The sequence below is a fragment of the Spermophilus citellus genome (assembly GCF_964194105.1).
Source record: "Spermophilus citellus genome assembly, chromosome: 8".
Taxonomy (NCBI): Eukaryota; Metazoa; Chordata; class Mammalia; order Rodentia; family Sciuridae; genus Spermophilus; species Spermophilus citellus.
The window spans coordinates 37,109,167-37,123,311 of record NC_138189.1 but is presented as its reverse complement, the minus strand read 5'-3'; the positions used below and the strand labels follow the sequence as shown (position 1 = coordinate 37,123,311).

The following is a 14,145-nucleotide window of genomic DNA, read 5'->3' as shown; positions in this document are numbered from 1 at the left end:
ATGTTATTGATCAGTCTGTCTTAAGCAGAGGATTCATTTGTTTTACACATGTTCAAATAGAACCCAGTCCTTGAGCAACCTTATATCTACTTGACACTACTTGAAGGGTATTTTAAACAAGGAAGTAAAATAGGCAAACTTTAGTTGGGGGAAGGTTATTAAGATGACTGTTGCATAAATAGAGGTTTAAATGGGATGAGAATGAATACGGGGTGACTGGAAGCAAGATAATTGACATCATCCAGGTGAGAAGCAATGGGGGCCAGGAATAGGAACATACATGTTAGTGGAGAGGAAATTACAGATCTCAGAAACACTAGGGAGGGAAAGTATGTAAACATGGTGAGTAAGTGAAATGTAGGCATTATAGAATACTTCTAGATTTCGATTTGAATGAATAGATAGTGAAATTTTATTTCCTGCAATGGAGAATTTTGAAAGATGTAATAGGTTTTGGTTTAGATTATAGATTTAGTTGGGAGTATTTCACATTTGAGCTTTCTATAAGTCTCCTCTCTTTTGTATACCATCAATGACTCTGGTCTCCCTGTCTCAAGTCTTACCTTCTTTAGCCCATTCTACACAATGAAGCAAGAGTAATCTTTCTAATACTCAGTTCCAGTTATAAAACTTTCTCCCACCTGAAAAGTTTCCATGACTAAGTGGCAGCCATTGACTAACCCCTTACCATCATGAGCTTACCCAGCCTAACCTGCTGGAACTTCTCTTTTGACTATGTTGACCTACATATGACATAGAAACATGAGTTTTTGTGTATTAAACAGGTTCGTTGGATTCTTCAAGTCTTATTTTAAATATTACTTCCTCCAGGAAGCTTCTTTAACTCCAAAGTCTTGCATAAGGTATCCCATAGATAGTTTTGGAGTGATACCTACTTTCCCTTTCATATTTCATCTGATGTAAATTGTTTGGCTGTTATCTCCATCTTTCAGTAGGCTGTATTTTCCCTGAGAGTATAATTCATGGTTTCCATATCTAACAAAGTGACTGGCACATAATAATCTGGGCACATTTTTTAATGAATATATAAATGCCATCTGGAAGATTCAAAAACTTATTGAGTAGATGTGGAGAAGCTCAGGGACAGTGCAGTACTTGAGTCTGGAGCTCATGGAATGCGTCCAGGATGAACATCGTATGGGAGCAGGTTGGTCAAGGGAGAGAATAGAGAAAGAAGAGTAGAGGGACTGTGCGGAACTTTGCAGACTACCACCAATTAAATGACCAGTGTCAAAGGGAAGAAAAGAGTAGTGGTCAGAAAATAAAATGTGTATAAAATAGTAGTAGCTCTAGAAATTCTGATTCTATGAGACCAAACTATTTGGAAAAGAGATTTTAGAACTATCCCAAAGCTGTATTTTCATAGCAAACACATTGAATGCCTGGCAAGAGGTCACTGTATTTATGTCGAATGTTATTTTCTTAGATAGTTTGGGATTTTAGAGAGTCAGCATAAAATACTCTTTCTTTCCTGTCCAAGTTTGATCTAATTTTCACAGCTTGTGGCTAAATGATGACAATTCTCCTTCAGTCAGAGATGATTAGCTATCTCCTGATATCAAAAATGATAATAAAAGTTTTGACTTGAGCTCTGTGCATTGAATCAATACTACATTTATTGACCTTCCTTATAAACAGGTATGATCATATGACTAAATTCTTGAAAAGATACAAGTAAAACCTACATATTTAATTTTCAGTTTGTGGCCTAAATTTCATGGATATGCCCTCAAAGGAAACATATTTTCCTCTCCTTCCCTTTTTGCCTTTCTGTTTACTAGAATGCAGCCTTCTTCAACTTCAAGGCCACGAGACACACAATAAAAACGATGAGTCCTAGGTCTCTCCTACCTTTGAATATCTTATGTCACACTTTTTAAATAAGAAGGAAGAGGAGGGGAAAATTCGTTTCATCTTATGCAATCTGCTCACTCCAAGAGTAGTCTTTAGTGGGTGCTTAGCTTGACAATTTTTCCGATACTTATGTATGCTTTCTGAATAGATTTATGAGCACACAAACATTTATTTAAAAAGTTCAAAATGATGATTTTTTTCTATGTGAAATCTCAAAGTCACCATTTCTGTAGAGACTGAATTCTTAAAAAATAGTTACCATCAGGCTTTCTATGTTTAATCCCAAATACATGCAACCAAACTCCCTTATTTCTATGTCTATATCCACACAGATAGGGGCATTTGCTCTATATATTATGTGTATTTATTCTTGCAGTTGGTTAATACTTTCCAGGCTTTATACTAGGACTTATAGATACAATGGTAACAAGAAAGAGATGATTCCTACTCTCACAGAGGTTAGAGTCTGTTTGAGAAGGTAAGAAGGAAAAACAAAAAGCTATATATTATGATATGTTATGGAAATATGCAAGGTACTATCTGGTAATACAGAAGTGACTCAACCCAGAATTGGAATATTCATTCATTCTCACAGCTTAAAGCTCCACACTGATTCCCAGGAATTCCAGAATATCCATGGGTATATATGTAAATGGAGGGATTAGGCCAGCTGATAGAATAATTCAGATACATAGTAATTCATAGTAATTAAACACTTTTTGAATTTTCATTTTTTAGCAAGTTATTTGAAAATGCCATAGATGCAGCAGTATTATAGCAACCTTTTGACATTATATTAGAATTCATTTTAAGTTCAATTTCATATTCTAAGTTCCTATTGTAAGATTCAGTTACCTGGAAGATAGTGAAGTGCTAGAGCACCGGAGTGTCCATTTAATCATACTGGCAAGATCCAGAGATTTATGAACTTGCCTTGTTGAGTATCAGTCACCTGCGGATGTTAGCAGATTGTTTAACTCACAAAGATTGACTATATTATATTGATTCATTACCTTACCTATTACCTAGTTTTTCTGATTATTTGTCAAACTCAGCTACCCTGAACAACAACAACAAAAAAAAAAAACTCAGAAGAAGAAAAAGAATAGGCAACAACCAATAGCATAGGAAATTATCAGGGGGAAAAAAACAACAACACACATATAAACATTAAGGCCCAGAGCATCAGACTTCAATGCTGACATGTGCAAGGCTTGCAAGTTGTCACTTCTGTCCTTACCACAATATAAAGCTGAACAAACTGAAAACTAAAGACTTTTATTGCATTCACAAGAGAGTTGAGGTGACAGGCAAACTGTCACCTCACATTGTGAAAAGACAGGTGTGTCAAGAATGACACAGCCTGGATTGCCTTACCTGGCAGAGAAGCTGTGGAAACCAAATTCTGGTAGGAGCACTGAAGAGATAATTTTCAACCCCAGTATTGTAGGCACTGTACATATTCATGGGCTTTACCTCTTAGAATCCCATCAGGGTCTCAAGGTAAAGATCTGAGAAATCATCCTTCCTGACTATGGCAGGAGAAGGGTTAAGAAGAGTTGTAAGGGGCTGGGGCTGTAGCTCAAGCGGTAACGCTCTTGCCTGGCATGCGTGGGGCACTGGGTTCAATCCTCAGCACCACATAAAATAAAGATGTTGTGTCCACCAAAAACTGAAAAATAAATATTAAAAAAAATTCTCTCTCTCTCTCTCTCTCTCTCTCTCTCTCTCTCTCTCTCTCTTAAAAAAAAAGCTATAACTTTAAAAAAAAAAAGAGTTGTAATTCTGAAATATGACCAGACCCTTCTCCAAGAAAGATCCCACCTTCAAGGGGAGAGACTTGGCAAAGGCCTTACCCCAAGTGATGTCAAAGCAATCCTCCCCATTCATCCCCTCCAGCCTCACAAACATAACTGAGGGGAGTGGGAGGTAACCCCATAGCTGTCAGTGTTGGGGCTTCAAGGAACTAGATTAGGACTGAAGAGAAGTACTAGAAGTTGAAAGTCTAGAGGGGTGTTTGAGTCTGCTTTTACATCTCAGTGACCAAAAGATCTGACAAAATCAATTTTAGAAGAAGAAAAGTTTGTGACTCATGGTTTCAGAGGTCTCAGTTCATAGCTGGCTGACTCCTAGGTGACGCAGAACCTCATGGCAGAAAAGCATGGCAGAGGAAAACAGTTCAGGACATCACACCAGGAAACAAAGAGACAGACTTCTCTTCTCATCAAGGACAAAACGTATACTTCAAAAGCACGACCCAATGGCCCACCTCCTCCAGCCACACTCTACCTTCATTTGTTTACCACTCAGTTAATCCCTATCAGGGGATTAATTCACTGATTGTATTAAGGTTCATGACCCAATCATTTTGCCTCTAAAACTTCCCACCTTGTCTCACACATGATCTTTTGGTGACACTTCACATCTAAACCATAACAAAGTGAGAAATAGGTAACAAAAACAAGGCTGCACATGTTATTTTCTAGTCTAGTATTAACTTTCATTTCCTGTGGCACCTAGAATTATAACAAGTATTCAACACTGCAGACATTAAACTGAATTCTTAGCAGAAGTGATATAATCTTACACTACAAGTCTATTTATCTGTTTCTATTATTCAAATCTACATCATCAGCTTTCATCAGAAAATTATATCACTTGACAAAAAGAAATATAAAAACAAAAATGGCCAGAAAAAACAAAGCAAATACCAGATCCTAGAGATGTTGAAATCATTGAACAAGGTATTTAAAGTACTATTGCCAGCTTTCCCAGGAATCTCCAAACAGCTTTCCAAATTGGCCGCACCAATTTGCAGTCCCACCAGCAATGTACAAGTGTACCCTTTTCTCCATCCTCGCCAGCACTTGTTGTTGTTGGACTTCATAATGGCTGCCAATCTTACTGGAGTGAGATGGTATCTTAGGGTGGTTTTGATTTGCATTTCTCTGACTGCTAGAGATGGTGAGAATTTTTTCATGTACTTGTTGATTGATTGTATATCCTCCTCTGAGAAGTGTCTGTTCAGGTCCTTGGCCCATTTGTGGATTGGGTTATTTGTTATCTTATTGTCTAATTTTTTGAGTTCTTTGTATACTCTGGATATTAGGGCTCTATCTGAAGTGTGAGGAGTAAAAATTTGTTCCCAGGATGTAGGCTCCCTATTTACCTCTCTTATTGTTTCTCTTGCTGAGAAAAAACTTTTCAGTTTAAGGAAGTCCCATTTGTTGATTCTTGTTATTAACTCTTGTGCTATGGGTGTCCTATTAAGGAATTTGGAGCCCGACCCCACAATATGTAGATCGGAGCCAACTTTTTCTTCTATCAGACGCAGAGTCTCTGATTTGATATCAAGCTCCTTGATCCATTTTGAGTTAACTTTTGTGCATGGCGAGAGAAAGGGATTGGAGATTCCTGGGAAAGCTGGGAATGGAACCACCATTTGACCCTGCTATTGCCTTTCTCGGACTATTCCCTGAAGACCTTAAAAGAGCATGCTACAGGGATACTGCCACATCGATGTTCATAGCAGCACAATTCACAATAGCTAGACTGTGGATGCCCTTCAATAGATGAATGGATAAAAAAAAATGTGGCATCTATACACAATGGAGTACTATGCAGCAATAAAAAATGACAAAATCATAGAATTTGCAGGGAAATGGATGGCACTAGAGCAGATTTGCTTAGTGAAGCTAGCCAATCCCTAAAAAACAAATACCAAATGTCTTCTTTGATATAATGAGAGCAACTATGAACAGAGCAGGGAGGAAGAGCAGGAAGAAAAGATTAACATTAAACAGAGACATGAGATGGGAGGGAAAGGGAGAGAAAAGGGAAATTGCATGGAAATGAAGGGAGACCCTTATTGCTATACAAAATTACATATAAGAGGTTGTGAGGGGAATGGGAAAATAAACAAGGAGAGAAATGAATTACAGTAGATGGGGTAGAGAGAGAAGATGGGAGGGGAGGGGAGGGGGGATAGTAGGGGATAGGAAAGGTAGCAGAATACAACAATTACTAATAGGGCATTATGTAAAATTGCGGATGTGTAACCGACGTGATTCTGCAATCTGCATTTGGGGTAAAATTGGGGGTTCATAACCCACTTCAATCTAATGTATGAAATATGATATGTCAAGAGCTTTGTAATGTTGTGAACAACCAATAAAAAAAATAAAATAAAAATAAATAAATAAAGTACTATTAATCACTATCATTGCTATGATAATGTCTCTAATAGAAAAGGAAACAATATGCCAGAGATGGGTAATATAGGTAAACTCTAAGTGGTAATCAAAGTAAGTTATAGAAATTAAATTCATAGTAAAGAAATAAAGAATGCATTTAATGGGCTCATCCAATACATTCAGCATGGTTAAGGAAGGAATGGCCAAGGTCCTATCTAGGTCAAGGAAACTCCTAAAGAGAAACTCAAGTAGAAGAAGAATGAAAAAATCGATGAACAACAAAACAAATGATCTGCAGACAGTGCTGCAATTTTAAGAGACATAACATACTCATAATTGGAATATCAGAAAGAAAAGAAATTGAGAAGAAAGCAAAATACATATTGAAGTAATAGTGGCTAAGAACTTTCCAAATATGAAAACAGCCAACAATCGAGAAAATTCACAGATCTCTAAGAAAGATAAAGACTACAAGAAGAAGGATACCATGTATACCAGCTTGTATCTTCAGCAAACTGAGTTACCAAAGACAAAGGAAATCTAGAAAGAAAGAAAGAAAAAGAAAATTACTATAGAAAGAAACACCCCCCAAAAGTAAAATAATAAATAAATTGTCACCTTAACTATAGAGGAAGAATAGCCAAATTAATATTTTAAACAAAAATTAGTGATCATGTCACCACCCTGAGGAAATTTATCTCTATAGCAGCTATCCATTGTTCCTGAAGTCAACTTACAATACCTCGACATAGTCAAACAGGCCCTGACTAGTCTGGCTCCTTCTACCTTCTCAGGAGTCGTCTCCTTCCTTTAAACCCTCATTTTCTGCCATCCCTACTTGCAGCCTTCTTAACATTCTTCCTAAGTTCCTCGCTTTGCCATTTCCTTGGGGTTCTGCACATGTTATTTTCTAGTCTAGTATTAACTTTCCTTCTCTGCTACCCCCTTTTACTTTTCCCCTTGTTTCCTTAGAGAAGACTTACCTAACCTGGGCTAGATAGATTGCCCTATCATAGCTCAGCATGACCTTGTCCAATATGCATGAGATTACTTTTTATTCTTGCTTTTTAATATCTTTTAGCTTATCTGGTTTGGCTTGTGTTCCATTCACAGCTCCACGGAGCCAGCCCAAAGTCAAGATGAAATACTTGCTTCCTTCATGAAAGCAGGAATAGGTTTCTTGCATATTCTAATAAATAAATGTTTATCCATTACAGATCACTGGGAACATGGTTTCAATAAATCTAATTCACTCAAAAAACTATTTAATTGGCTCTTACCTTCCTAGATATTAGAGAAAAGAAAAATAGGTTCTAATCCTTATAGTTTATTGGGGTATAAAATTGTGCAAACCAACAAATAATTTGAAAAGAGTAGGATATGATAGAGTTGTGCATTGGATCATGTCATAGGTGTCATTAGGGGAAAAAAATCCTTCAGATTGTAAAAAGTGTGCTATGTGTAAGGCAATGTTAACAGAATGTGTACTCTAAGATGTGGGAGTCTTTGCTATTTTGTTTACTGATGCGTTCCCAGTGCCTGCAAAATTACCAGACATTTGGTAGGTGCTCATTAATAATTTATTAAATGAATAAATGAGAATTAGCTAAATAAAAAAGAGAGGAATGAGTGACAGAGGAAAGACTCCAGGTAGAGCAAATAGCATGTACAATTGCCCAGATTGACAAAATATTTATGTTTCTATGCCTCAACCTTGAATGTGAAAATGGCATCATTTAGATTGTGGAGCCTTTCACTGAGTGTCAAACTTCAAGATGAAAAGGGTTTAGGGCGAGTGATATGAGTATTGGATATATGAAATCCCAGATATATTCAGGTAAGAAAAACAAAACAAACAAACAAAAAAATCAGTTTGTCATTCCCTCAAGAGTGTGGCCTACAGAGTAATTAGTCTTCTAAATGTTTTATTCTAGATCATAGTTATTTCTGTATTAAATTGGTGGAGTTTGAATGCATTAGATTTTATGACAAAGATATGTTATTCAGATTTTAATTTCTCTAACATGTAGAAGGTTTAGTGGTTTAATCATTCAAATATAGTACAGTTATGAATTAATATTATAATCTTTTATAGTGTATTTAGTCTGTACTTATAAATGTCATTTTATTTTATTTTGGAAAGAGTTTATTGCTTTTCTATAAAGAAAAAAAGCAACACTTTTTTTTGTTCTGCCATTTCTAGCAGTAACCAGCAGGTGGTATCAAACAATTTTACATTTATTGTATTGCAGTTTTTGCGTCTGATTTCTAATTTCCATTCAACACCCCAATACAAACACTGACATACAAACCCTCGATAAAATAAAGATCTACTGGAGGATTTCATTTTACATTATTTTTCTTATTTAAATTTGTTTGATTATGTTTTCAGGGTGATTTTTCTTCACATGCATCAAAGTATCTTTTTATAATAGAAGCACAGCTTTCCATGCAGTAACTCAGTTGATCTCAATAGCAATACTATTGATGGTTGTAATCACCACTTTAAAAATGAGGAAATTTTGATTAAAAAAAGAGGCCAGAAAAGTTCCCCAAGGTCATAGATTCAGAACACAGAAATCTGGCCACAGATCCCACTTGTGTATCTGTGCTGAAAGCACCTCTTCTGATTTGACCTTTTTTCTTTCAGTGCATGTTTTCATCCACCTTAGCTAAAATACTATTTGCTAAACTACTATGAGTTTAAATACCAATTAGATGTGTAATGTTTTTGGCATCTACACCTTAAATAAGAAATAATATGTAAAATGAACTAGGATTTTAAAAAGCCATATGTTACTGTCTGTGCAATGGGGAATGATCGGATACATTTCAGATATAAGCAAGTAATTTTTGTGCTGAGAGCACCAAAATTTGCCTTTTTTATTTTACTAAGAAAAAAACAAGTCTTCCATAGGGGAGATATGTTGTGAAGGTCACCACAGAGCTGATGAAGGAAGAGACAGTCTGTTGAATGGACGTTAAGGGAGCACTCATTTATATCATACCTTACAAGGTATAGAAAAATGCCCAGGGTTGGAAGACAGACACATGCAGTTTTTTTGTGAGCTTCCCAGATAAGTACATCACCTGTCTATTAATGCTCTGCTCTATTTACAGTGTAATGAGATCAGGCGAGGCTGAAGCAGTAAGCAGAAGAGCTAACATAAAAATTTTGTCCTCCTAGTTAAATGGTAAAAGGGAAAGAATGCAGGAAGGGAAGGAAGGACCCTATAGATAATGTTATCAGTATTATTGTCAAAATTCCAAAATCAAATGAAAGAAAATAAATTTACATAGAGAGGAGATTTGAATATAGTGAAAAATAGCCTTGCTGTAAATTCATATTGAAATTGCTATAATATTTTATTGTGAATGAACAGATACAAATCTAATTTTAAGATACAAGTATAGACATTGAAACATAATTTAATCTATGGTTTTCCATCATTTGAACTTTTATTTTATACTAGAGGTATTTAGCTTTTTTAAAAAGTCTGTTAGCTTTTAGTCATCCATCAGTTGTCCTGAGAATTTACACATGAATTAGAAATGAGAGATGACATGAAGTATCCCTTTTTAAATTAAAAACCTTTGTATGTTTTTATCTTAAAGGAAAACTTGTTTACTGCAGAAAAATAAAACACAGAAAAAAAGTAATAAAATCCCTTTATTATTAATTCCTATAAATAACTAGTGTTACAGTCTTATATTCTTTCCTTATAGATTTTATGCTTTAATTTTTTCCTGGTATTTCATTTTCAAACAAAAAAAAATTTGAAACAATAAGAAATCAGTCACAAGTCCATTTTCTGTTTTGGCCACTCAACTTGGCTACAACTGCTCATTCAGAAGAATTGTCGTCATTTGATCTAAATGATGGCTCCATGGAAGAGCCTGTCCAAACGTTTGTCTTTAGTTTGCCAGACAGAGAATTCTCATTCACCGAAAGTATTTATAGACAAATGTTTTAGTTTTATCCTACCTGAAGCAACAGACAACATCTGGGTCAAATAATAGACTAACCAAAAATTTGTCAGAAAGGCTGGAGAATGAAATGTTACACAAGAATTTTGAAAAGCACTGATATATTTCTTGGAGTCTATAGGGCCACATATATAACCCAGTGTTCTATACATCTTCAGGAAAGACCGGAGTAAGCCCTATTTTCTCACCTCTGGTTGTTCTTGAGGGTTTATACAAGCAGGAAGTGAATACCAAGGCAGAATTATAAGCAGCCTGGCTGAATGTTGAAGACATAGCCTGAACTGCACACAGAACTATATTGCAAAGATAATGGCTTGGGTTTTTTGTTTTTGTTTGTTTCTTTTCCTCAAGTGTTTAAGGAAAATTCTGTCTAGTCATTAGGTGATCACTCAACTAACAAAACAGAGACTCCTAGGGCCTAAACTTAAAAAGGATACAGACTTACAGCATCAAATGAGAAAACTCACTTTTGCAAAAATGACATCTTATGTAAAGGCATCCTCAATGTAATTGGCCCTTAACAAATCTTCAAGAATCAAACCAGAAGGCAGTTGGATATCATATGCAAAGTTTTGAAAAGAAAAGTGTTTGCTAAGAATCCTATATCCATCAAAACTATCCTTCAAAATTTATGTAGAAATCAAATATCTTTAGAAAAACAAAAACTAAGTTTTGTCATTAGCAGACCTGGTCTACAAAAACTCTAAAGGGTATCTTCAGATATTTTTACTGTTGTCGTTTATTTCTTCCAGTGAATCTGAGTAATTAATCAGTGTCCTTTCATCTCAGTCTGAAGAGATAGGGTCACCTGATCTTGAATTAAATAAATCCTTTCTTCATAAAGTTCCCAGTTTCAGGTGTTTTGTAACAGCAGCAGGAAATATACTAATGTAATTTTTATTATTTATAACTAAATATTTTAAAATTATTTTCTTAGTGTTTGTCTTGCAGATTAAAGTTTTAACAATCTAGCTTGCACTATTGATGACTAAATAGTAATAATATGTGAACATTTTGCTTCTATACAGCTCCATCCTCCCTTTTTATGCTGCTATATCACAACTTATATCTTTATACATTGTATATATATCAATGCAGATATATAATTACTGCCTTATGCACCTATGTTTCAAATCTGATAGGAAGAAAAGGAGTTAAAATAATAATTATATTTATATTGTCTTTTGTATTTACCTATATAGTATAAATATAATTAGAAAATACTTGACTTAAAATGTATATATGTATCAAATATCACATAGTACCCCATGGATATATACCATTTTATATGTCAATTTATTTTAAAACTTTAAGATAACTTATGGACTATGACACAGACATTTTCAAAGAGAAATTTGTACCTGTGGATACCTATGTTAAATAGAGAAAATTCACTGGAAAAAACTTTCCTCTGTTCATATTTGAATACATTACCGGTGTAACTTCACATCATGTGCAACCACAAAGATGGGAAGTTATACTCCATGTATGTATGATATGTACAAATACATACTACTGTAAAATAACTAAAAAGAACAAATAAAAATTTTTAAAAAATGAAAATTGATCTCAAGTCAGTAACCTAACCCCTTCCTCCTTAAAAAGTTGAAAAGTGGAAACTAAACTCAAAGCAACAAGAAACAATAAATGTTAGAGCAGAGATAAATGGAATAGAGAATAAAAATAAAAATATGTAATATCAATATTGAACCATAGCTGATTTTTAAAAAATAAACAAAATTTCCTAATCTTTAATTAGAAAGAGTAAGACAAGAAGGAAGAGGAGGAGGAGGAGATGACGACGATGGCTCAGGAGGCTGAGGCAAGAGGATCACAAGTACAAAGCCAGCTTCAGCAACGTAGCAAAGCCCTAAGCAGCTTAGCAAGAATCTGTATCAAAGTAAAAATTAAAAATAAAATAAAAAGGGCTGGGATGTGGCTCAGTGATTAAGGGCTTCTGAGTTGGATCCCTGGTACAAAAGTAAATAAGTAAGTAAAGAAGGAAGAAGAAGACTTGAATTTCTAAAACCAGGAAAACAAGAGGGAACATTACAACTCAACTTACAGGGAAACAATAACAAGAGCATTCAATAGTTCTATGCCATATTATCAAGATACCAGAGGAAGAAATCATCAGGAAGAAAATAAACACAGATTAATATTCCTTGGGAATATAAACACAAATATCCTCAACAGAATATAAACAAAGTGAGGCCATACACATTTAAAAAGGGTTACACACACAGTGGTGTAGACAAAGGGGAATGAAGGGAAGAGAGGAGGGATGGGATAGGGAAAGACAGCGGAATGAACCGGACCTATCATTTCTATGTTCATATATGAATACACCACAGTGAATCTCAACATCAAGTTCATCCACAAAATACTAATTAAGAAAGAATAAAATGGTAAGTAAATAGCAGAAAGATCCATAGATCAGAGGGAAGAGAACAGGGGTAGGAAGTAAGAGAGGGGAAGGGAATTACTGCAGACTGAATAAGAATAAATTATATTCCGTTCTTTTATAATTATGTCAAAATGAATCCTGTTGTTATGTATAACTAGAAGGAACCAATAAATAAATTTAAAAATAAAAAGTATTACATATCATACACATGTAGGATTTATTGCAAGAATGCACGGTTGGTTCAAAATATAAAAATTAATCAATGTAATTCAACATTGTTTTCTGGAAAATGGAAAGAAAAAAATGAAAATTATCTCAACAGAAACAGAAAAACTTTTGATAAAATACACAACTCTTTTTTTTTTATGTACCCAATAAACTAGCAATAGAAGAGAATTTCTTCAACTTGATACAAGGTATTTAAGAAATATATAGGTGAAGGACTACAAACATTCTCCTTGACATTAAGAACAAGATACAAATGTCTATTCTCATTCATTCTTTCAACATTATACTGCAGGCAATAGCCACAGCAATTAGGAAAGAAATAAAAAATTAAAGACACACAAAGTAAAAGTCAATTGCAGATGACATGAACTTCTACATAGAAACTTCCTTTAGTAAACAGCATAAAAATATTAGAGCTATAAAAATAAAATAAAATAAAAATTAAAATTGTAGGTACAAAATGCACATACAAAAATCAGTTGTATTTCTATACACCACCAATGAAAAATCTGAGCATAAAGTTAAGCAAATCATTCCAATTACATTAGCATCCAAGCAAATAACACATCTATAAAAAATTTCAACAAAGAAGGTGAAAATTTTATACATTGAAGGCAACAGAATGTTGCCAAATGAAAAAAAAAACATGGAAACATTTTCTATATATCTAGTTTCTCTATCTTTAATGGAAAAAATCCCATGTTTTAAACTTGAAACTCTTAATATGCTTAAGATAGTAGTACTTACCCAATGCAATCTGCAGATTAACTGCAATAACCACCAAAGTTCCAGTAACATTTTTTTTTGGCAGAAAAGGTCAAGCTGATTTTTAAATCATATGAAAATATAAGTGACTACAAATAGCCAAAAAAAAAAACTTGAAAAAGAACGATATGTTGAATAAGAAAGGACCTCAACTTATTGATATGAAAAATAAACCTAAAGCTGGACTATCAAAAATAGTGTGAAACTTGTATATAGGTAGATATAGAGATCATTGGGTTAGAATTGAATGCCCAGAAATAAGACATATAAGTAAAGTTAATTTATTCTCAACAGAGATCCCATGATGGGGAACAAGCCTTTTCAATAAATAGTGATGGTACATGCAAAAGAATAAATTTGATATTTACCTTATATCATACTCAAAATTTGATATCCAATTTCTTAGCTATGACACCAACTTGTAATCACTATGAAAAAGAATATTTGTTGCCTTCCATTCTCCTCAACATCAGCACAGTATCAGTCCTTTACGGTTTTGCTAGTATTTTGATGATAATAGTTTTTTTTAAAGTATCTCATTATTGCTTTGTATTTCCTTGGCTGATTGTGAATTTAAGTACATTTTCACATAACGAGCAACCTTCCTCATATGTGTACATATAAAATTCTGTCATCTATTTACATATGTGTATATGCGTGTATATGTCTCATATTTATCTTCTGTACAAA

General features: G+C 34.3%; 1 protein-coding gene across 2 annotated transcripts in view; it reads left to right on the top strand.

Moving 5' to 3' along the window:
• Positions 1-14,145, top strand: part of GABRA2 (gamma-aminobutyric acid type A receptor subunit alpha2) — a gene marked incomplete at both ends in the record, with an annotated part of 130,106 nt that overhangs the window by 103,981 nt on the left and 11,980 nt on the right. The gene's annotated exons all lie outside the window — the stretch shown is intronic.